This window comes from Phyllostomus hastatus, unplaced genomic scaffold (assembly GCF_019186645.2).
Source record: "Phyllostomus hastatus isolate PE091 unplaced genomic scaffold, TTU_PhHast_1.1 phas_contig_40, whole genome shotgun sequence".
NCBI classification, from domain to species: Eukaryota; Metazoa; Chordata; class Mammalia; order Chiroptera; family Phyllostomidae; genus Phyllostomus; species Phyllostomus hastatus.
In genome coordinates this window covers 15,562,037-15,585,936 of record NW_025333872.1, presented here as the reverse complement: position 1 = coordinate 15,585,936, position 23,900 = coordinate 15,562,037, and the positions used below count along the sequence as shown (strand labels likewise).

At 42.8% G+C, this 23,900-nt stretch overlaps 1 protein-coding gene across 2 annotated transcripts in view; it reads left to right on the top strand.

Annotated features, from left to right (window-relative positions):
• Window positions 1–264: 264 nt before the first annotated feature.
• The window catches only part of ELOVL5 (ELOVL fatty acid elongase 5), a 76,868-nt gene continuing 53,232 nt past the window's right edge, over window positions 265–23,900 (top strand). Inside the window, exons 1-3 of one of the 2 annotated variants that reach the window (XM_045843451.1) lie at window positions 265–510; window positions 7,734–7,961; window positions 8,338–8,520. The gene's annotated coding sequence lies outside the window, so the exon portion shown is untranslated. The remainder of the gene's footprint in view (window positions 511–7,733; window positions 7,962–8,337; window positions 8,521–23,900) is intronic. The other variant, XM_045843450.1, reaches the window with a different exon arrangement.

Here is a 23,900-nt window from a genome sequence, read left to right as displayed (position 1 = left end):
GACTGCTACCACAGCGGGGTCCACCCGTCCAAGCGCGACGGCACAACCACGCCGTCCCTGGCACTGAGAGAATCAGAGTTCAGGGCATCAGGAACTTCACTACCGCTATTGCGCACGCTCTGCATTCCACGCAGGCTTATTAGAAGGAAAGGGTATAAAACTGCCCAGAAACACGTAACCCACAGCGGACCGATACCGGGCTGGGCTCCCTACTGCATCGGATTCTGGAATTTACAATCACGGAAGTTCTATTGTCTCGCGATTGGCTCCGGGGCCGCATGACATCATAGCGCTTGATTCAGCCTCGGGGCCCCCATTGGCTGGCCGCGCCATTGTGACGTCACGGTCAGCCCACGTTCCGATTGTAGATACCCAGCGCCTTCCCTTTCCCTCGGGGTGGTTCCTGGCGACCGGTGCCTCCCTCCGACGTCCTCTTCGGCTAGCTGGCAACGGCGCTCTTGCTGCCGCCTCGCTGCTTCCCAAAGCTGCTGCTGCCCCTCGGGTTAAGAGGTAAGCCGTTAGCTTTAGGAAACTTCTCCTGGGCCGCCTCTCGGCCATGACACTCGTGCCAGCGTGCGGCAGGGACCGCAGAACCGCCGTTAGGTCCTGGACCCCGTGCGGAGGAAGAGCTGCCGGCGCGGCCCGTGCTCCGCCCGCGTGGCTTAGGAGCCTCGGCGGCTGGCTCGGGGCCCCCAACCCGGCCCCGCAGGACTGACGGACGGAGGGCACGGGGAGAGCTGTGCGGGCGGGAGATGGCTGGTCCTGGGCGCCGCGGGAGTTTGCGCCGCGATGCCGCCTCACCTGTTCCGCGCGTGGAAGCAGCAGGCGGTCAGTTTTGCGAGCTGACTGGAGTCGCGGGAACAGGCACTGCCCAGACCGGGGGGAGAAGGGATGAGTTTGTGCGCTCGGGTCCGCCCGCCGGGTCGGGATGAACTCGCGGGTGGGAGGTCCAGGGAGGCGCCCTCTCAAACCGAGCGCTTTCTTTGGCGGAGAACAAAACCTGGGTGAGTTCGGAGAGCCTTCGGGGATCGCAGGTCGTGTCCGCACGGAGATCCAGGGCGCGGCCGCCGTAGGCCTGCTCTGGGGAGGCGGTGCGGGGACCCTCCAGTCTTGCATCTACCCCCGCCCCTCCCCAGGGAAGCCTGCTAGCCCGGGACTAGTTCAGTGTTTATTAAAACCAGACTAACTGCAGCCGGAGGTAACTCGGGGAGGGATGAGGCTGGTGGGAAAGCGAGGGGGCGGGGACTCCAGAGGGACCCGGCGGCCCTTTAAGGAGTCCGGGCGCGGGAGAGGCGGGAGCGGCGGGCCGGGCGCGGCCCCGGGCTGGGGGAAGCCCCCGGGTGGCGTGTGTTGCGAATTGTAAGGAAAAGTGCTCTTTTACAGTTTCCGGCAGTAAGACTCACCCCCGCCCCCTACCCGGACTCCCCGAGTCCACCCTACTGCTCTGAAGTGGAGGGAGTCATGCCTGGAGGAAGAGTGCTTTCGAATTGTATCTGGCAACCGTTACGTGCTTTGCACTTGAAGGGTGATGGTTTCCCCTCCTCACGACTGTTAAGCTTATCTCGCAGCTTCTTGATTGCAAATTTACAAAATGCATTTGGCGAACTTGGGGGTGGGGATACGTATGGATGAATCTAGTGCTTGACATATTAGCCGGGATGCGGGCGAGGGGATTGTAGGGAGCAAGCAGCCTTAATTCTCTAATAGCGGGACCCGTGGCAGGAAGTGCTTTACAGGGTAGTACGGAAGAGCTAATGTTGCTCGTTAGGCTTTGTAACTTGTTCCCCTAACCGCTTGGTAGATACAACCTGTTGGTTTGCACTTGTTTTGCCCGAACAGCGCAGTCAATACATTCGGTACAGAATCCACAGATACGTACATAGCCGTTTCTGCATTTTTCTGGCCTTGGACGAACACTTTTATTTTCCATCTGCGTTAGGTAGGGGACGAGCAGATGATCACTCCTTCGGTTAGTTTAGCCGCCTCCTGGGATTCTCCAGGAAAGGTCCGCACTTGCAAGAGAAATGTCACTCATGTCCCTTTGAGATTCCTACCCCAGATTATAACTTCTCATTGTCAGAAACTTCTTGGTAGTGTTTTTCTTTTTGCATTTTCCTTTCTCTTCCATTTTTTAACTGAAGACAAAAGGAAAAATGTGGATAGTTACAGGTGCCTAATTTTGATTTTGCAGAATATAGAATAGAACTTCGTTGAAAAGTGGAAGTAGAAAGCATATTAAAATTTGTCTTATTTTTCAAGGAAAATATCTCATGATTTCACATACTACCCTCATTCCCTTGACTCAGTTTCCATCTCTAAATGGAGATTTCATGTTATGGAATTGTTATATGGATTTCAAGAGATGATAAAATGAAAAAGCCAACATGGATCTGCCAAATGTTTCTTCACTTATTTTTTCTTCCTGGGGAAGGAGGTTTAAGGGATTTGGCCAGTGCTGAAACCCAGGATTCTCAAATAACTGGGAAAATATTGAAAACTAGGTTTTCACAAACACTAATTTTAGTACCTTTATGAAGTCATCTTTAAAAATGAGGTAAGATCTCATTTCCTAGGATCAACAGAGTTTGTTTTTTGGTTAGGGTCCTTGATTTTTGGATATTTGCCAATCACAAGGATCTTCTAGGGATCTTTGCATTAACTTCTTGTTTGCTTTCATCATTACTGGTTGTCCTCTTGCTGCTGTGAGTGTGTCAGTCCTTGGCTATCTTATTTCCCACTTGAATTACACAAATCAAGGAAAACCTGGTTACCTTCCTTTAGGGTAACTGATGCCTAAGTCGATAGAGAGTGTGAGTAATGGTTTTACTTCTTTCTGATTTGGCCATATCCTTCCTCTCCCCTAAGACATTCTGTAATTATTTTGCTTTCTTCCTCTGTTGCTTACCAACTCTTCTGTTCCTGATGGGACAATTTTTCCATTAACTAACCATAACTAAGTCTTTGCATGCATTCAGTTTCAGATATTTGTGATGTGAGTACCTTCCTGTAAATAGTTGCTTGCCATACTTAATTCTTATGCTGTCCTATGAGAACTGTTATCCCTACTTCCTTCTTAAAGAATGAGAACTAAGACCTAGAAGTGCCAAGAGATTTTTCCAAATTCACACAGCTCTGTCTCTTGTACCATACTTGCTCCTTTGTCTGTCCTTACACTGCCAGGATTTGTTCAGTGGGCTCTATGCCATTTATGTAACTCTGTTACTCTGTAACTTAAAAATCTAACCTCATGATCAAAGGTCCATCTTGAAGCCATACAAGATTAACAAATTGTCATCTTTCAAACCTGCCTAAAGTCTGTTTCTTTCCTTTTAGCCCATGTTTGATTCGTTCTTTTTATTTATTTATTGACCTGTCAGTTACTGAATGGGGGGGGGGTGAGTGTGTGTGATGGCAGGAGACATTGTATACAAAGCTGAAGGACACAGTTCCTGACTCCAGAGGGCTTCCTGAATTGGCTTACACTTTAATCCTTTTATACCCATACTTAGCCTGTACCTTGGGCTAAAAGGGGATCAGAAGCAGATTTCTGGGGGACTTGTCTAACTATATCTGAGAAAGCTTTCTGGCAGAGCTGTCCATGTTAGCCCTATAAGTACTTAATATTTTAGACTAGTTAGGGTGATTCTGGTGCAGGAAACAAAACCCAACTCAGATGGGCTTAAATGACCACCTGACCCAAAACATCCTGATGGCAGAACTTTTTCTTGTGTCTCTGAAGTGTTCACAGATGTTATATCCATAGTCTGATTTTGCAAGATGACTGCCACCTATTGCCATATTCTCATGTGGGAACTTCCCTTCTCTCTACCTTCCACAGAAAGTCCTTGGCCTAGAGAAGGATGTAGGCCTTGTTTATTTAATGTAATAACTAGAATAATATAAATTGATAATCTGGGGTCCATCCCAGAACTGAGCAAGTGCATTTGAATCGCACCTCACCTACTTGGCTGTTACTACATCTTCAGGAAGGGCCTGTGTGGACATGGGGGAAGTGAGCAACAGTGGTGGCTGTAAGGGCCATCAAGGATGCCAGTAGTAAAGAGATGCTTGCACTAAACTAAATAGAATTGAACCAACATTTGAACCAACATTTAGGCTTGGGTTTCATAGAAGAATCTTACAAAAATAGGACAGGCATTCTATGAGAGAGGGAGTTTGGAAAGCAAACAAGTATAGAATTATTGAGCAAAAAGCAGGTAGCCCAGTTGGCTGAAACTGATAGGGCAGAAGTGGAAGAAAAGGTTAGAAAGACAAATTGTTGGTATTAATAATGGCTAACTGTCATTGGACTATTATTATGTGTCAAGTCTGGCATGAGCATTTTTTACATGGATTTATCTCAATTACTAATAATTGGTACTATGAGCATTTCCACTTTACAGGTGAGGAAATGGAGGCCCAGAGAAGTTTAGACACTTGCCCACAGTCACAAAGCATTTCAGCCAGGTCGTTGTACCTTTTAGCCTGCTCTTCCTCCAGAGGTGTTTGGTAATGGTACCACTGAGGCTTTAGAGCTAGGAGTGCTTTATGAATGCTGTTCTCTGGGAATATGAGTCTTGTCAGAGTATGTAGGATGGATTGGCCTGGACAGAGGCTGGGAATGTGGAGATAGGCTGGGAGGCTGTTGGAGGAGGTCAGGGCAGTGATAAAGCCCCACCTGGAGCCATTGCCCTGAACCCAGGCTGGAGAGAGCTAATTGAGTCAGTTTGTTGCTAGGATTAGGTCTCTGTGACCTAGAGACCAGTTGAATTTGAGGGCCAACTAGAGGAAGGGCACTCTTAGTACTGGGTGGTAGAAGAGGCATGGTAACATAAAGAGAGAGGGAGGAAGTTTTGTAATCGGGTGGAAATATCCTAATAGTCCAGATGCATGTCTATGCAACCCATTTCTTCCCTTTGAGTCTCAGTTCCTCCTCTTTGCAGCCACTCTCTCGACTCCCTTTTTTGTTGTTGCCCTTGTGCAAGTACATCTTTTAACCACATTGCATCCATTTTTAAACACAGTTTTTCACATTTTAACATACCTGAGTAGAGATGCAGCTCATGATCAGTGGCATCTTAAAATCACTACAAGCATTTCCACATTTTAATATTGCTGTAATTAGGATGTTTCCCACCTTTTAATGAAGTACCATATTTTACTGTGTATAATGCACATTTTTGCTCAAATTTTTGAGGGAAAGTTAAGGGTACACGTTATTCATGGGTAGTACTAATTCCACATCTATATAAATGTTTTTAATTCTTTTATTTATGCTTATGCACTCTAGAAAGCAATAACAATATCCGTATGAAAAATAATACCCTGGAATACAATAATTGGTTTTGTTTCTAAATATAAATAAATAAAACATTGAATTAAAAAATTAAAACAAAAGATTTGTTTCCTGAAAGTTTAGGCCAAAAATGTGGGTGAGCATTATACACAGGAGCACATTATACACGGCAAAATACAGTCTTGTTGGTGAGAAAAGGCAGATCCCAGTGTTGCTAAAGCTCATGCAGCCAATTCCTGATGAAGACAAGACTAAGAACCAAGGCTTCTGGGCTTCTCCCATCAGCTGGGTTACCTCAGTTCACAGATTAGATATTAAAATAAACATTTGCTTCATGATACAGGATTATGTAAAGCACATGCATATTTCTTTGTTTATAACAACTGAAGTAATTTGAGAAGATTGGAAGGCATAGTAGTTTAAGGTAGGATGCCTCACCCTTGTATAGAACCTAGCCTCCATGGTTTCTTGTCCGAACTTGCCACCAACTATAAGAAAATCAACTGTAGACTTTGGTCTCTCTTTCTTTAAAAATCAAAGATTTAAACTAAGGTGATTTTCAGGTCCCTTTCAGAACTAAATTTATTTTCCCTTTTGCCACAAACAAATCTTTTTTTTCTGTTTGACCGAGGATAGAGAATGAAAGTTGAAATCATTTTAGGTCTTAGAAAGGTAGATGTCAGAATTAGGGATGGAAATTACACTTTTCTCTTTAAGTGGTTGAATATAACCTAGGCAGATGTTTTGGCCTCACAGAGTAAATTGTTTAGGAAGGTAACCTGACCTAATTTTGAGATTCTCTAATGGGAATCCCCACACACCCACACACACTGTTTGGTTTCTACTGGGCTCCCACTGGTGTGTTTCTTCCATGGCAACATTTTTATTTGACTTGTAGGCACACACTTCTAGAATTGCATGGCACCTGAATTTACAACACTCATGGTTGGTGGGTGTTCCCAAAGACAACATTCCCATGCTTCCTCCTCCTCCCTTGACACTGCTCTTTTAAGTGCAGTTGTGTGTAATGTCTTAGTATTCCTTATATCTTGGGTTAGACATCCGTCTTCTTGTTGACTGGATTTAGGGAATAGTTTAAGATTTTTAGTTTTGGTATTGTCATGCTTCCTCTAGTCAGGAGAAACTATTTTCTTGACACAAACCTGTCAATATCTAACTGTAATCCTTATACTGGGTAGGCACCCTCCTGTTAGCACATGCCAGGGGTGTCAAAGTCATTTTCACCAGCGACCACATCAGCCTTGCGGTTGCCTTCAAAGGGCTGAATATAATTTTAGGATTGTACAAATGTAACTACTTCTTAACAGTTACCACAGATTATTTTTCAGATTATAAAACGCACTCCCCCCACCCCCATCCCCCCAATTCGGGAGTAATAATGATTGTTAATGCTGCTGTTGAGTTCTGTTTACATTTACATTGGTGAAATATTATGTTATTTATGTTAAATATTTTACCACATTTTTTGCTTCAATTTTTCCCCCTATTTTCCTCTAAAACCTAGGTGTATCTTATGGTCCGAAAAATACGGTAAGCGAGAGCTCAGCGCTGCTGCAGGTAGAAACAAGGTGGGGGGCCAGATTTGGCCCACAGGCCTTGTGTTTGTCATCTGTGGCATATGTTATTTACAGATTTCATCTCTATTAGGTTCTGCCTTTGCCCTTTCATTTCCCTATTGTCCACAGTTTCACCCTGTCAGAATGAATCTTTTGTAAGCCCATACTAGTCAGACCTCATAAAGTCATGATGGAAAATTGGCCACTCAGATTTTTATTTTATCCGAGTTATTCTGAAGCCCAGAGTACCTGTTCTGCTTTGTCTCAGCACAGCAGACACTTTTACAAAATAATTATTAGGAATTTCTCTTTCCCCAAAGATTAGTTCTCTTGATACTAAATTCAATAATTATTCATTTGCTTCTCTGGGAGTTTGGCAGTGTGGTGCCTGTCCCCAGGGTAGTGTTCAGGGTACCTTTGCACACAAAGTAAATTATTATTTAAAGAAGTTGTTGACACCTCCATCTGCCCAAATTGTGAGCTGATATGCACCTCTGAAAATTTGAGTTTTAGTAGAACTTCTGAATATTTATCTTCACTGTCGATCTGAGGTGCATTGGTAAAAGCATCTATTGTTTTTTGCTTTTCTTTTAATTAAGAAAGCTATAGAAAGCAGATTGCAGGAAACACCTCGCAGGTTAGCAGCTACCCATCTGGACAGGGCTCCCACTCTGCCACTTATGGCTGTGTCAGCTCTGGCATAAGTTATTCCATCTCTTTGACACTTTTGTTAGAACTTGAAGGTAATAATACCTGTGCTACTTTGGAGGGTATTCAATCCATCAGTATTATACATGAAAGTTAAGTAGGGTACTGACTTAATTTGATGGTCATGGTAAAAAGATTCCTTTGTTGTATAGGATGTTCACTGAAGCATTGCTCGTAATAGCAGAAGATTGAGAGAGTGGAGTAAATGCCCTTCAGAAGAATCATTTATACTATAGCTGGGCAGTGGAATACTTTGCAACTTATAAGAAGAAGAAAGAGGCTGATCTGTGGGGTACTGAATACAGCTGCCAATACCACATACCAGGCATTTCTGAGGTCTTCTACATATGTTCATTTTGGCCTCACAAACCCCCCCTGAGGTAGGTACCCCAGTTTTATAGATGAGGAAACTAAGGCACAGAAAGGTTAAGTGACTTGTTCAAGGTTCTACAGCTGGCAGGCAGCAGGGCCAAGGATTCAAACCCAGGCAGGCTGGCTGCTGTCTATTCAGCCACCCTGGCATGCTGCATGCCTGTTAGAACTAGTTATCTTTGCATTTGCAGCTCTTGATACAGAGCTAGGGGAAACAAAGTTGAGTTTCTTATCATTATAGTTCTGGGCGGTTGACAATGTGTCCAATGTAGAACTTTTGTCAGTAACTAAACATTAGAGAAAGTAAGCTAATAAAAGAATAACCTTTATGATCAGCCCTTGAAAGAGTGACCTTTTGTTTATTCCCTGACTCCTTTTTTACAGATTTTGCACATAAGCCTTCTCTTTTTGGTGTAATCAGAAGTGCAAACACAGAAGAGCTCTGTAATTATTGGTGTAAGAAATCAGTATTCAAATCCCAGTTGCTAGTTGACTGTACCAGCACAACTGGCCAAGGACATTGGCATCAGTTCCATTACCTGGCCTCACCTGGATTTGATTTACAAGGTATATGAGACCTGAGAGGTGTGGGCTGGGATGGAAGGGCACCTCTGTATCCTGACTATCTGATTTCCCTTGGGTAGAGGTATAAGTCAGGTATATTTTTAAAACATCGGCTGCATCATCTGACACAGGCCACACTGAGGGCCATTCATTCAGCCTGAAGATAGACACGTTTTCCACCACCTCCACTTCCCTTGGGGATATTAGACTCCTTGAGAACTTCATTTTCTTTCTGTGTGTGATTAGTAGGTCTGACAGCATCATGTTGGCTATGAGTACCATAATAAGAGAATTGCAAAATGCACAGAATGGCTTGTATACTGACATGGAGTATGACCAGGTGATAAAACAACTTCTATAGACACACTCTATAGAAGAGAATAACTCCTAGGTTGTCCTTGCTTTTAAAAATGGCACATCGTAGCAAGCTTTTATTTTATTTTTGTAAACACATTGAACTCTGCTTCTCCATCTCCTCAATTACCCCACACCCAAACAACATTATAAAATATGAGTATTTTAACTCTTAAAAAAGAAATGTGTTTTTTTTCTGTCACATGACTTATTTATATTACACAGGTTTGAATTTATGTTTTTCCACCCTTTTTAAAAAATTTCTACTGAGGTGATAACACTTTTTGTATATTTGGTATGAATGAGCTTGGAGAACATGATTTATTTTGAATATTCAAGTAATCACACCAGTTGAGACTGCAATCAGATAAGAATTATTAGTTGCAGATAGTAGAAAATGTTGCTTAAGCACCTCTTAAATGTGTCTCTCCCAGCTATTTGTAATTACAGTCTGATTTAGTGTTAGGAATATGATTGAAGTAGAGGTTAGCCTCTTTAAGGTCTTCACAGGATCCAGCAGAAGCATGCAGTGGATCTTGAGGACCATGAGCAATGCTTTGGCATTGACTGTCTTCTCTACAAGTATGCTTCAGCCAAGAAGGTGGTTGCCCTGTGAAACGGGTGCGAGCTTCTCTACAGAAGACAGTATCTGAAAGACAGACTCCCATGTCCCCAAGAGAATGCCACAAATATTGTACTTGCTTTGTTTTTAGAGCAGCTCCTTTTTGTTTGCTTGGCAAGGAGTAGTGGTTTGAGCGTAGGCTCAGTGACCCCAAAGAAGGTGGCCATGTCTGCATTGCACAGGGAGGGAGGTGCTGTTCGTTGAGCCCTGATACAGAGCTTCATGCTTGAGTTTCTCATCCTTTAAAGAAATAAGACTGGCATATTTTAAAGGGCTTCCCAGAATTCAGGATTTAGTTGTATGGTAAGCAAGGTACTGTTGGAAGACCAATTTCAGTGGGTAATGTAGTTGGATTCAAGTATCTATCTACTCACGCATTATCCATCTCAGATATTTATTTCTAATCCATTTATTTCCTGTAACTCCAGCCTCATAACTTTTCATCAGCAAGCTTCACCTGGACACCCTGCAAACCTCTTTCTCTTGTTTGCTAACATGGTCAGAAGCACCACCATCCACCAACTGTCCCATGCCATCAAGCTGGCAGCAGTATGCAGGTCCTTCTCTTTCCCATCAGACACATCCTTCCTCCACTCTCTCCATGGTATTCACCGCATATTGTCCATTCAGGCTCCTCCCTGTCCCTCTCTGCCACCAGCTTCCTCTTCCATTGGCTGCCCCTAGAAGCCTATCAGTCCCTTCTGGATGAGTACCGTTTCTCCCTGGCTCCTTTCTGTCTTGCCTGTGTTCTGGTCCCTAATCTGCTATCACAGTGGTCTTCTGACGTGTTAATAGGATCATTTCACTCCACCCTATAAACTTAATTTACTCCCTTTTTGGGGCCATCCTTGATCCAGCTTCATTTCCTGCCACTTTCCTATCTGCACTTTTGACTCTGAACACACCACAGACTTTATTTCCCCAAATGTACTTTGTCTGCTCCCATCTCTATTCCACACGGCTATATTTAGTGCTTCTTCATCATTTACTCCCACCAAAAACAAAAACACAAAAGCAAAGCAAACGTAACAGAAAAAGTCCTGTTATTCGTAAGTCAAACCCTCACACCCTAGGGCCTTGATCCTTTTGACTGACTTAGATGTTCTCCCCCTTCCTGCATGTGTAACCCTGGTTCTAATACCTAACCTTTTGTGTGCCTCAGTTTCCTCATTCTTGTGAGAATGACTAGCGCTTTCCTTTTCTCTCTGCTGAGTATCTGGCATGTCAGTCTCTATCCTTGGTACCTACATACCACCTGGCATATAGTAAATATCTAACAATTATTTGCATGTATGTCTTTCTAAATATGTATCTTTTAAGTGTAATCCATTCAGTAATCTGTGCTAATGGCTCTATGAAGATGAGTGTATCTTGATAGCCTGGGGATACATAATATTTCATGAATGGGGAGTCTACCGGGGCCCAGGACTCTGGAACATCAGCTTCCCAGCCCAGTGTTGCCATTCTTCCCTCTGGAGTAGAGCAGCAACAGCCTTCAGACCATACAAATTGCTACATATACCACATGTCCAGGAGAAGAGGTGACACATTCTATTATTTTAAAGGGCCTTGCTTATTTGCATATTCTCTTGTAGAGCATTCAGGTAGAATATGCCAGTCGTAGACCACGCCAGTGTCACAGTGCCCAAGCAAGGAGGAGCATCAGCTCTGGTGTCTAGGCACCTGACTCTCTCATGATAAAATAGTGGTGGAAACCGACACTTTTTTTAACCTTGTTTTGGTTGTCCACAACATTGAGCCCTGGTGAACTGTGTAGGTTGGACAGAGCCTGTCTGCTTCAGCAGCCATATGGTCACTAATTAATTCATCAGTCATTCACACTCACTGTTGAGGATTTCTTTATGCTACCCTTGGCTAAGGAGCATGGATCTGACAAGGACACATGACAATTCACCTGCTGGCAAAGAGATTATAATCCAGTAGAAGAGGGGAGGTATATACTTGAGTTAATAAATGATTACTGGTACTGTAGCTTTGGCCACGTGTGTTGTGGAAGTGATGGAGATCTCAAAATAATAGTGGTTCCAATAATGGGATTTCAAAACAGGGATGAAGTTTCTGTCTCCCATAAAAGGTTGGGGTGGGGTGAGAGGGTAGTAGGTCCAGAGCTGGTTTGAACAGTCATAGGCTCCTTCTAACTCAGTGTATGCCAGGTTTAGGGTGTGGTGCCATCTCCCAGGCAGCAGGCAAGAGGAGGAGATGAAGAAAGTAGAAAGGGCAGTGGGTTCATTCATGCTTCCTCTTAGGGGAAGATCCAGAACTGCCCCTAGACAGTAGTGTTTTTGTCTCCTTGGCCAGAACTTAAACACATGGCCACGTGAAACTGCAAAAAATTGCTGGAAAATCTCACCTTGATTCTGGGTGGCCATGGGAAGCTGAAAGTTCTGCTGCAGAATTCAGGCAGCAGCCACCAGTCTGTGCCAGTGGTGGTGGTGGAGGTTGAGAGTCCCACCCACAGAGCTTCTAAAGCTCAGTTGCTAAGGAAGCACAGAAACACACCTAAGTCACATTGGGAGGGTCAGGAAAGGTTGCCAGGAGAATAAGCAGGAATCTCCGGTAGAAAGAGGAAGTGTGCATTCAAGGACTGGCTCAGAGGTGAGGGGGGCAGGGAGCTGGGGGGTGGGTGGAGGAGCATGTGAGGAACCGAGAGAGTCAGTGAAGAAAACCAGAGGGGAAACAGGGGCCTGGTCATATATGGGTTCTAGGGTCCATGTTGAAGACCTTGGACATTTTCCTGAGAGCCTTTAACTGATTTTAAAGAGGGGAGTTACCTAGAAAGATGCTTTTTAGGGGAGGTGAGGAGCGACACAAGACTAGAGGTGCAGCGATGGTCCATTGGAAGGGAGTGCATTTAATCAATTGACATGATGGTGGCCTTGACTAGATAGTGGCTTTGGGGATAAAAAGAAGTAACTAAAAATCCTCTCGATTCCACAGGGCTTAACAACTGGGAAGGAACTTAGAAATTGGTCTGCCTTTTGCCTTGACAGGTGAGGAAACCAAGGTTGAGATGTTAAATGGCTTGCCCAGGGTCATACAGCTAGCTCTAGAGCAGCACCAGAAACCATTTTTTCTGGCCAAACCTTTTCCTTTTGTTACTGCTCAATGTGCCAATTTGGAGTCACAGGACACTGAACACAGGACACTGTGTTCAGAGAAGACAGAGAGATACAGAGGGACGCATGGCATTGGAGCTGGGCCCTAAAAGATAAGCATACTCATAATTTGGACAGGAGAGTGGAGAGGGCCTGCTAGATAGAGTAAGTTATGTGAGAATGGTGGGGGGGAGGCGGGGGAGAAGCCCAGTTGTGTTTGGTTCCCCTGGTTCCGCAGTTTGAGTACAGGAAGTACTAGCGTGCATCAAGGAAGTAGCATGAGATAATGCCCCAGAAGGGAGAGTACCCTAGATTAGGGGTGTCCAACTCATTTTCACCGGGGACTACATCAGCCCTGCGGTTGCCTTCAAAGGGCCGAAATAATTTTAGGACTGTATAAATGTAACTACTCCTTAACTGTTAAGGAGTTGAAATTACACTCGGCCCTTTGAAGGCAACCTCAAGGCTGATGTGGCCCCCAGTGAAAATGGGTTTGACACCCCTGCCTTAGATTATCCAGGTGGGCTCACTGTAATCACAAAGGTCCTTAACTGTGGAAGAGGGAGGCAGAAGAGGCTAGAAAGAAGGCAGCATGAAGAGACTTGGCCCAGTGTTGCTGACTTTGAAGATGGACAGAAGGTCCATAAACCAAGAGATGCAGGCAGCCTGATGAAGCTGGAAAAGGCAAGGAAAGGATTTTCCTGTAGAGCCTCCAAAACCCTGCAGAGGTCACGGTCAGAAAAATTACAGGGGAGGTCAGGTGTTTGTATCTCTCAGATAAGTCTCGACCTCTGCAGGGAAAAGAAGACAGCCCTGCTGACTACACCTTGGTTTTAGTCCAGTGAGACTTTTGGGAATGCTGATCTGAAAGTAACACACGTGTGTTGATTTAAGCTCCTGGTTTGTGGTAATTTGTTAAAGCAGCCTTAGAGAACTAATACAGTGATTCATATTTGTTTGCTGAGTGAATGAGAGCTATGGTGTAAGAAATCAGTGTGCCAGATTCACTTATGAGTTGGATTGGATAGGAGGAGGTTCTGGCAGCCAAGGAGTCCCTAGAAGACAGTTCCGGCAAAGGTGATGAGGATGTGACTGGAGGGGGTTGGGTGGAGGTAGGAAGGGTGGTGCTGAAATTGCAGCACCAACAACGGAGCTGAAGCTTCAGCTCCAAGTAGCCAGTGCAGGGCAAGGGAGGGAGCATGTGTGCTTTCAGGCCTGGGTTCCTGGAAGGTTGTAGGGCTAGCCACAGAAATAAGGGATGCAGAAGGAAGAGAAGACTGTGAGAAAAGTGTACTGAGTTCAGTTTTTGGCTTGTTGAGTTTGAGTTCAGGAGGACCACATGTTTGTAGGTGGAGAGAGATCAGATGGAAACGAGCCTTTGAGGTTGGGATTGGAGATACAGGATTGGGTGTCATTGATCATGATCATGACGTAGCTGTATTCTTTCTTCAAATTTCTCCAGTGAAGAGAGTTGGCAGCCCTTTTTAAGAATCCAAGATATCCTAGTCCTTAAAATTAAGCTTTTTCTAGTGTCCACCTAATTTATAAGAAGGAACCCCCCCAAAAAAACCAGAATTATCTTCTGGAGGGCAGGCCTCTTGTAGTACAGGCTTCCCCCGTTAGGTGAGCGGTCTAGTGACCCATCTGTATCACTCTACCAGCTGGCATTGTTGTGAGAGGCTGTGTTCAGCCTGTTTTCTTTCTTGTTTCCCCGGCTGAAAACATTCCTCAAAGGGAAACCTTTTGCCAATGTGGAAGAGGTGAAACAAAAAATGACAGAAGCACTAAAAGGCATCAAAATTGATGTGTTCAAAAACTGTTTTGAGCAGTGGAAAAAATGACTTGAAAGATTTATTGTATCAAATGGTGAGTACTTGGAAGGTGACTGAAGTTTAAATAGGTAAGAATAAATACACAATTTTTTTTTCATAAATTCCCAGTTTTTGGAATTTATGGTCCCACCTCGTATTTTGTTGCTGTTTGAATTCTGCATACCCTTAAATTTTTTTAATAAATAAAAATAAGTTAATACTGAAAAAATAACACACTTAAATAAACTAAATAACATCATTCTGCAGCTCCTCCTTTCTTTGCATATTCTACCTTGTGTTGCAGGTCCTCTTCCGAGAAGCCTGCCTGCCTCTGCTGAGTCTCTCTGTCACCCAGCCAGTCACTCAGGGCCAGATGCTCCTCCCCTCCCAGCCCTGACACTGTCAGATCTCACCCAGTGAGTCAGAGAGGATGGAGCCCTAACAAAACTTGGCTTGTGCTGGAAAACGGAAAATGGATGTTATTTGCTACAACATTTCCAGATCTGTTTTTAAAATACCCATTTGCCATCGAACTATATTCTTATTGAAATATAATAAAATAGACTTATTTTAGACATGGTTTATCCTGGAAGTTCTTGGTTTCTGATTTCCTTCATTCTTCCTAGTAAACTTGGTTGTAATGATTGATATTATAGCCCATTTCCTAAAAAATGAGAGTGAAACCATTTCAGAGCAACTGTGGGGAATGTATTGACCATAGAGATTTTTTTCCTGTGGCACCACATTGCTTCTCTTTCATGTTGTGTTATCTTTGATCACTGCCCTTCCACTTGGTGGCATTTGTACTATGTAATTTGAGCTTACAAGTGAAAAAATTTCCAATGAAGATTGTACTGAATATAATTTAAAAAATTTTAAAGCCTGTAAGATATGAGATGTGACTAATGAAGTAATGACTTCCATAAACTACACATGAAATTCACTTTCTTTTTTTGTTTTAAATCCTCACCGGAGGATATGTTTTTATTGATTTAAAAGAGAGAATAAGGAAGGGGGGAAGAAAGAGGAGAGAGAAACAGAAATATCAGTGGAGAGAGAAACAACGATATCAAACCTACAACCTTTTGGTGTAAGGGACACACTCCAACCAACTGAGCCACTGGGCCAGGGTGCGATTCACTTTCAGTTTCATTGAGCTACTTGCCTTTCTTCTCCAGAAAAGGAAATACGATTGAAACAAGAGATCTCATTCATTCTAACTTGACCAACTAAACTTTCAGTTCTCCCTTCCTTTGGATTTGATTAAAATAAGATTTATGTGTGCAAAATTCTGGGTTGTCACTTACGTCAGTCAGTATCCCTATAAGACAAAGTCCCCCCAACATCCAGAGAACACAAACTGAGTGTAGCATGATTAGACCATATCAGAAGGAGAGGGAGGAGAAGGTGTTAGCCCTGCACTTCAGTGCCCATTACTGTCAGTACACTTCAACTGTGCCATCTACAAAGTTGTGATTGTTTTGTTTTCTTTCTTGAAATCAAGTTGTTTGCCCTAAAGAGACAGTCCATTTGGTTTGCAGGCATTTCTCTGTAATGTTTTCCAAATTAAGGAAGCAAAGAGAGAAAACATTTTGTAGAGAGAAACCTACAAATAATCTTTTCCTTGTCCATGACCAAAAGGTAAATGCCCTGAGCTCTAGTTTAAAAGCATAGAGTGTCTTCCTGACAGATAGGAGTATGTAATATACCTTTATAGTAACTGTTAAGCTTCACACTGGATTTGTTCTCTCATCGACACTGCTCTCTTTCAAAGGAATTCACTTCTAAATGATGAAAGTCATGCCTGAAGAGGTGAAATGTCACTTAGATTCTTATTTTGGAGGAGAAGGAAGTGTCATGCAATTTTCTCCCTCTTTTATTCATATTCATTCTGTCTCTTTTGCTTCTTCCTCCAGCTGGGACTCTGCTTTCCTTCTGGCAGTTATATTCCTGTAGAGTGTCAGGGCCACAACTGCAACTGACACCCATTTGCAGGAAGGAAGGAGGTGAGCCAACCGGCTTCAGCCCCTGGTGCTGGAAGTAGGTAGGGGCTGGGGCTGCAGCCTGCAGGGGAAGGTGGCTTTTCCTCTGAGGAGGCCACGCTATGAATTTTAAGAAACCTACACAATGCTCACTTGAACTGATTGATTAGCAAAATGAGTCAAAGAAAGTAGGACCTGGTGAAAATGGGACAACTGAGGTGATAGGCAAGTGGAAAGTGTGGTTTCTAAGAGGTGTTTTGTTGTGCCAGGTTGAGGTCAGGAATATGAATCTTTGATTCTGAGCTAGTGTTATTTCTCTTTCTCTATGTCAATAAATAAGCATTTGAGCATGTGTATAGTATTTGATAAGAGTGATTGTATACTCTTTGCAGTACTACCTAATGGGAGTTAGCCACAGGAAACTTGTATCTCTATTTATGACTTAAAATTTGACTTTTTTGGTGACAAAGAGTTTCCACTAGGAGTATCCTCATTTGGAAAGGGTGTTAGTGTCTTGCTTTGGCTAAAGAAACTTTGAGTGTTTTTATGACCACATAGTAATGTGAAAATCAGCTCATCCTGTTTCATTAATGTTGAGTTTCTTGTTATAGCATACTCATATAATTTGATGAGTTAGTGAGGAACTGGGAAGGACTTAATTATTTCATAGAGTAAAATATTTATTGTTAATTTTTGTTTGTTATTGTTAGCTTGCTTTCCAAATGACTAAGTATCAAAACATTTCAGTGATTTAAGTATTAGGTTTTTAAGCTTCATGTTTGCAGTATTTCAAGTTAAATTTAACTTTTATAGTTAAGTATAAGGACATATTTTTGAGGTATATTTGGGATATTTGCCTTTAAGTTGGGAAGCTAAATTTACAGTGTCTATTTAGAAGTAAAACCTTACAGAGGGGAAGAATTCTGTACACAATTTATAATAGAGCAGCTCTCACACTTTTTGGTTTTAGGACGAAAATTGACAACCTCAGAGAGCTTTTATGTGAATTGGTATTTACTCTATTAAAAATTACTTTTGCACTATTTTAACATAAAAGTTTTAAATAATTAGTAATACATCTAAAATAATAACTAGCCATTATATGATAACATAAATAATCTATATTTTTACGAAAAATATATTTTCAAAACAGAAAGTATTGTGAAAACAGACGTTGACATTTTTGCCAATCTGTTACATATCTGGTTTAATGAAAGACAGCTGGATCCTCCCGTCTGCTCTGCATTCAGTCTTTGAGATCACACATTTTGTAGCCTCTGAGACACCTTACAATGATGAGAAAGATCATACTGAAAAAGAATTCTCCTAGTAGCTTTATGAAAATAGTGTTGATTTTATGGAATCTCTGAAAAGGGTCCAACCACCCTCAGAGGTATCTGGGCTACCCTTTGAGGACCTCTATTTTAACCAGACCTTGTTTATTGTATTTTTAAGTAAGGACCACCCTTCTATTTAGCTATGAAAACATCATTTTCCCCCTTCTTCTGCAGCAGCTGTTGCCTCTTGCTTCTCCCTGAGTAAATTTTTTTTATTTATGCCATAGGATCTCTGAATGCCACCTTTGTACTTGAACTTCATCAGGTGGACTGGTTTGGGCCATTTTATCAAGTGAATGTATCTGCAGGGCACCCTGGTTAGATAGGATAATGGTTAAAAGTGAACTCATGTCTTCTAACAACACTGGTCGCTTATGTGGGTATTCTGTTGGAGTACTGTAGTGGTCAGTTTTTAAATAAAAATCCGAACCAGTCAGTAGTGAGTTACTGAGAGACCGAGGTCTCAGTGCAGAATGAACTACAGTGTTTTAGATGTTCACTTCATTTTTTTATTTATCCCGTTCTTTTTGATATCTACCCATTATACTATTTGCGCCTTCAAGTTGGCTGATTTTTGGAACAGCTTTTAAAATACCTATTTCCTTTTTTGCTCATGCCTGTTTGATACATACTACTTGATATATTTTTTTAAATGTTGCTCTTGGGCAGTGCATTTGCTTTAATAAAAATCAGCTGCATCGTGTCCCACTTTCCACCTTGTTCTATTTAACCATTTAACCTTTATAATTTCATGTATTACAAAAAGGTTCCTCTAGCTTTTTTTTTTATAATAGCTGATCATATTGAGCTCTACTTTGGGGATTAGGAAATACTGCATCTGCCTCCCTTTTGGTTCATTACAGAGCACGGGTCCCCAACCCCCAGCCAGGAACCATTATCAGGGCCTATTAGGAACCGGGCTGCACAGCAGGGGGTGAGTGGCGGGTGGGTGTGCTTACTTTACCACATGAGCTCTGCCTCCTGTCCCTCCCTCTCCCATTCATGGAAAAATTGTCTTCTATAAAACCCATCCCTAGTGCCAAAAAGGTTGGTGACAGCTGCTATAAGGAATAAGATGTAATGGTCTCAGAACATCCTATGTTATCTGAATCAGGTACCGTTACACATTGAGCTGCTGTATATCTAGTACTGAGATTTTTTGATGGCATATATTTTGCACTGCCAAATACAATAGTCAGTTAGCCACAGGTAGTTAGTGAGCAGTTGAAATGTGGCCTAGGAACTGAGGAACTGAGCTTTAGTTTAATTCTAATTAATTTACATTTAAATAGCCACCTATTGCTCATGTCCTAGTTATTGGACAGTGCAACTCTAAGGGTGTCTGGCAGCTTCTAATGCCTCTCATTCATGGCCTGAATTTCACAAAGGTTCATCCATTCATTTTAACAAGAGTCTATCAGTTTTATAAGTTGTAGCCGGTGGGTTTCACTAGTTCTAGGTAGCTCATTGCCAGAAACAGAACTAGAAGGGAATATTGGAGCTGAAAAGTGGAGGCTTTTGATTTTGGCTGCTTTTTATGAGCTGATGAGACAGATCTAGATGAGATTCAAGGGGAAGACAAGGTTAAGGGAAGATTTTTAGGTTGGGGAGACTCGAACGGGTTTGTCAGCAGGAAAAAAAGAGTCCTGTGGAGAGAGGGAACTGAAGATGAAAGGGGGAAAGATCCAGAGTGCAAGTAGGAGGGTAGAAAGCCACTCTTTATGAACTGGGAGGGAAAGGTTGACTTCTTTTTAAGTGTTTGAATTGTTTTGAAGTGAAATCACATAATACAAAGTCTATTTTAAAATGGTCAATTCAGTGAGACTTGGTTCGTGTGCAGTGTTGTGTTTCCACTACTTCTACCGAATTGCAGAACATTTTCATCGCTCCCCAAGGAGACCCAGTGCTCACCAGCAGTTACTCTCTGTTCTCCTCTCCCCTGCAGCCTCTGGGCAGCCACTAATCTTTCTGTCTGTGGATTTGCCTATTCTGCATGTGTCATACAGATAGAATCATACGATAGCTAACCTTTGTATTTGGTTTCTTTCACTTCAGTGTAATGTTTTGAGGTTCACCCATGTTGTAGTATGTAAAAAAGTGACATGAGATTTTAAGGAGAGGGAGTTTCCAGGAATTCATATTGACAGCCTGAATCTTGGCACAACAGCCAGTTCATCCAGTTGGATTTCCCTTGGATTAAGACCTTACAGAGGTGGATGTGGTGTCTCAACTGTTTGGGGAATGGTTAACTGGGAGGTCCAGTCTGAGCAAGGAAACAACCGCCCCCCTTCCCGGCCAGAGTGGGAAGGGTGGGGCAGAAAGGTCTTGATCTGGTGCTGGTCATCACCAAGAGCAAATTGACTGCCAGTGGGGAGTTGGGGAGGAGAATGGATGGGTAGGAACTTGTGTTAAGAGGTGGAGGAATGACTGTTTCAACATGGGGTAGATTTGGGGGTCTCAAGTTAGAGTGTACTTGTGGAAACATGAGCCCACCTAAAGTGGGGATAACTCTCCTGTTTGTAGATCAGGGTCACCCATAGCTTCTCACTGCAGATGGACAGACCAGGTTTCCAAGGAGGCAAGTCAGGTGGATGACGGTAACCTCGCCCTGCTGGGTGAATGATACTGCGCTGCTGTTCAGCGGGCTTCTTGCTCAGTTGGAAGTAGGGTGGTGAAAAGCAGACCTTGAGTTTTGTTCTTTCTGATGAATGTTCTTCTTGGAATCCTTTTGATGACGGTTGGTAAAGCTGAGTCAGCCACTCTCGTTGGTGCCAAGAGCAGTGTTGGAGGCCAGTGGTGTCCACAGCGAGGCCAGTTCTGGGCCCACTGTCTGGTCAGAGGACTTTACTGGCTTTCAAGGTCTTCCCATTTTGTCTTCAGTTTGTTCTTCAGTCATTCCTCATACATGTAATTGGTACCCATTGTGTGCTGGGAGCTGAGTGAGTGCTACATGGTGAACCAGGCAGGCACAGCCCCTTTCTCCCCAAGGACCTAGATGCTAACCAAATGTTACTGTGTATTTGAGGTATAATTAGAGTATAAACAGAAGGACCTAACCTAGCCTGGGGCTTTGGGGAAGGAGTAGGGGAAGGTTTCTTTGGAGTAAGTAATCTTTCAGCAGAGGTTTATGGCATAAATACAAGGTAAGTGGGAAGTGGGGTAGGTGGATAAGGGAGATTTCCCTGCTTGTATCTGCCTGAGTATAAGGTGCAGTGGAGGAGGTGGAAGGAAGCCTGTGTGGCTGGGGGATAGTGGGCAGGAGCAGAGGGCAGAAGTTGGGCAGGAAGCAGGTGTGAGCCAGTGCATGAGGGGGGCTCTAGGCAAAGTGGGGGATTGTAGGTTGTATCCAAAGAATAAGGGGACACATTTATAAGACTTCAGGCAGGAGTGGCCTGATCAGTTCTGGTGGGTTTAGAAAGATCATTCTGGTGCAGTATAGAGATAAATAGGAAGCAACAAGAGTGGATGCTTGAAAGCCAGCTGGGAGCCCATGTGAAAGAAAGACCAGGGGCCCTGGTCTGGGATGGTGGTAGGAAGAAGTGGATATTAATTAGGTGCTTGGGAGATAGTATCAACAGACTGACATGATTGCATTGCTCTGGTACCCTGTCCCTTCTCCCTACTGTGTCATTTTATGCCTTCAAGCCTCTTTTCACACTGTGCCTTCAGCTTGAAATACCCATCAACATTCTGCCTTGCAAAATCCTTAATAACTCCGCCACGTGTCACTGCTATGAAGTCTTCCCTGATCACGGCTCAGAATCAATTCATTTAGCAAATATTTATAGGGCCTTCGGATGTTTTACTGTGCTTCAAATCGTCGCTGACTTGGTTTTCTAGTGAAGTGCTAATCACATGACAATCGATTAGATGGTTGCTTAATACAGTTACAATAGAATTTGAAATATTCTGCAGGCCTGCTCAGGGTCTCAGTTCTTTGCAGAGCATGGCAGCCCACTCCTGCCTCCACTCCTTGGTACTGGGGGTACCCTTCCTGCATTCCTTGGCCTTCCCTCTTCTACTAGTCTTTTCCAATGTCAATTCAGGCCCCACTCCCTGGGGAACCCTCTCGATGTCGCAGCCCCAGATTTCTCCCTCCCACCACAGCCCTCACCCCTTCAGCTCTCCCTCTCTTTTACTGGGCGCTGTTGTGGTATTGGTAACTTTCTGTTGTAGATGGAAGTAACATCCAAACTGTAAAAGAATTTTTATTTTACTTGAGCCCAAGCAGTTAACAAGATTGTGCTCTTGAGGGTGGTTATTTCAAAGGTGTGTTTAACCTAGATGCACAAAAACACTGGCAGGGCTTGCTTAAGACAAAGAAACCTTTTACTACAGTAGTCATGCCTAGAGCTTGACTGCCCACCATTTCCAAAGTTAGAAATTTGTGATTAGGTTACCTTCCATAGAATCCCTTCATCCATACCGTGTGTGTGTGATTCCAGGTATGTTGCATAATTACAGACTCTCTCAGTTCCACTCCATCCAGAAGAGTGCTTGTAAATGGTTGGTGTGCGTAACTATCTACAGATGGCTCATAAGCTTCATAATTTCCCATAAGTTATAGGTAAGGGTAATGTAAAATAAAAAGCATGTGGATGTGTGTAATAGTTTGGCGTATGATACAGGAATGGGTGTCTTAACCTAGAATTTGTGTTTTAGATTGAAGAATAATACCCAAATGGCCCACTTTGCTGTATCTTTCCACAAATTGTTCTCGGGTGGGACACTTAAACACAAGTTGGTTAGTAGTAAATGGAATATGGACGGAGCAAATGGCATTGTGGAGGATAAATTGTGGATCAACCTTGAACTTTTAACCATAGGATAGAATTTTCACTTTAGAAAGTAGGCCTGGGGTAAAGTCAGGAGACTAGCTGACCTTTAACACAGTGATTTCCTGCCTTTTTTCAGTCCACGTGGAATAGGGTTACCAGTGTCCAAAAAAATGTCCTTGGCCTCAGGTTAATCTGTTCTTCCAGTCACTGAAGAGAGGTGAGAGTTTATTTATGCATTAACCCACAGGCCTTTTCTAATCTTTGCATATTTCTGAAAGTTCTTCCTTAAGTTGAAACTAAAGCTAATATTATGCTTTGTAATCTTCTTTGGAGATGGAGAAATTCTTATTTTATGATAGCTCATTTATCAGCTTTTTGTTTTGATCTAAGACTAGATAGTTATCCCAGCTCATCACCAGAGGCCCATTTTTTTTAAAAAGTTGTTTATATATCCATGTTTTTTAAATGTGTATTTTTAATTATATAAAATTATATAGTTAATATCTAGAGGTAGAGGTAAATCTATAACTGATTTTATTATATACTGCATATCCATAGTTCCAGGGGATATGGGAAAAACTCATTACTCATCCTGGCTTAAGAAACTGACCAGTGCTGAACATGGTAGATACATTTCTCCTTCCATATCATGTTATCCTCCGGTGCACTCAAACCAGAAGTTTCCCATTGAGATTTTTTTTTTTTTCAGTCTTAGCCTCACTGAAATCACATCAACACTATTATTTGCTTGTATGTCAATTTCTTAGCAGGTCTGCTTCTCAAGAATTAATATGATCTCATTTATGCCATCTACAGGACACCAAAGTCTATCTAATGATTCATTTGAATGTGGAAGAAAAACCAAATCAAGTGTGTGTCACATAAGCACTGTAACCAGTAGTAACCACTGGCTCACTGACACTATTTTGTACACCCATTCTCTTGGTGTTAGGAGACACCATTGTTCCTCACAAAACCTAAGATCATTACTGAGGACTCAGTAGTGTGTTATATGTATTTGTAGGTTGTTAGTGTGATGCCCTTTATTTTCCTAGCAAAGTTGAACTGTGTAATTTCACTATAAAAGGCAGTTAAGAGCTCCGGTTGTGGGGCCAAATAGCGAGGACTTGTTTGAATCCCCAAGTATAGGCTCAGTGATCTGTTGCAATAACTTTTAGTATGCGAGCCTTTGTTTCCTCTGTAAAGTGGGCAAAATAACTCTTTACAGGGTTACTGAAGAATAAATAGTATATGTGAAGTACATAATAAGAGGTTTAGCATATACTAAGTGTTCACTGTTAGTTACTAGTAGTAGTAGTAGTGGTGGTATTGTGTTTTCTATTTTTAACGATGTTATCTTGAAGCTGGGAACTCTCTAAAGGA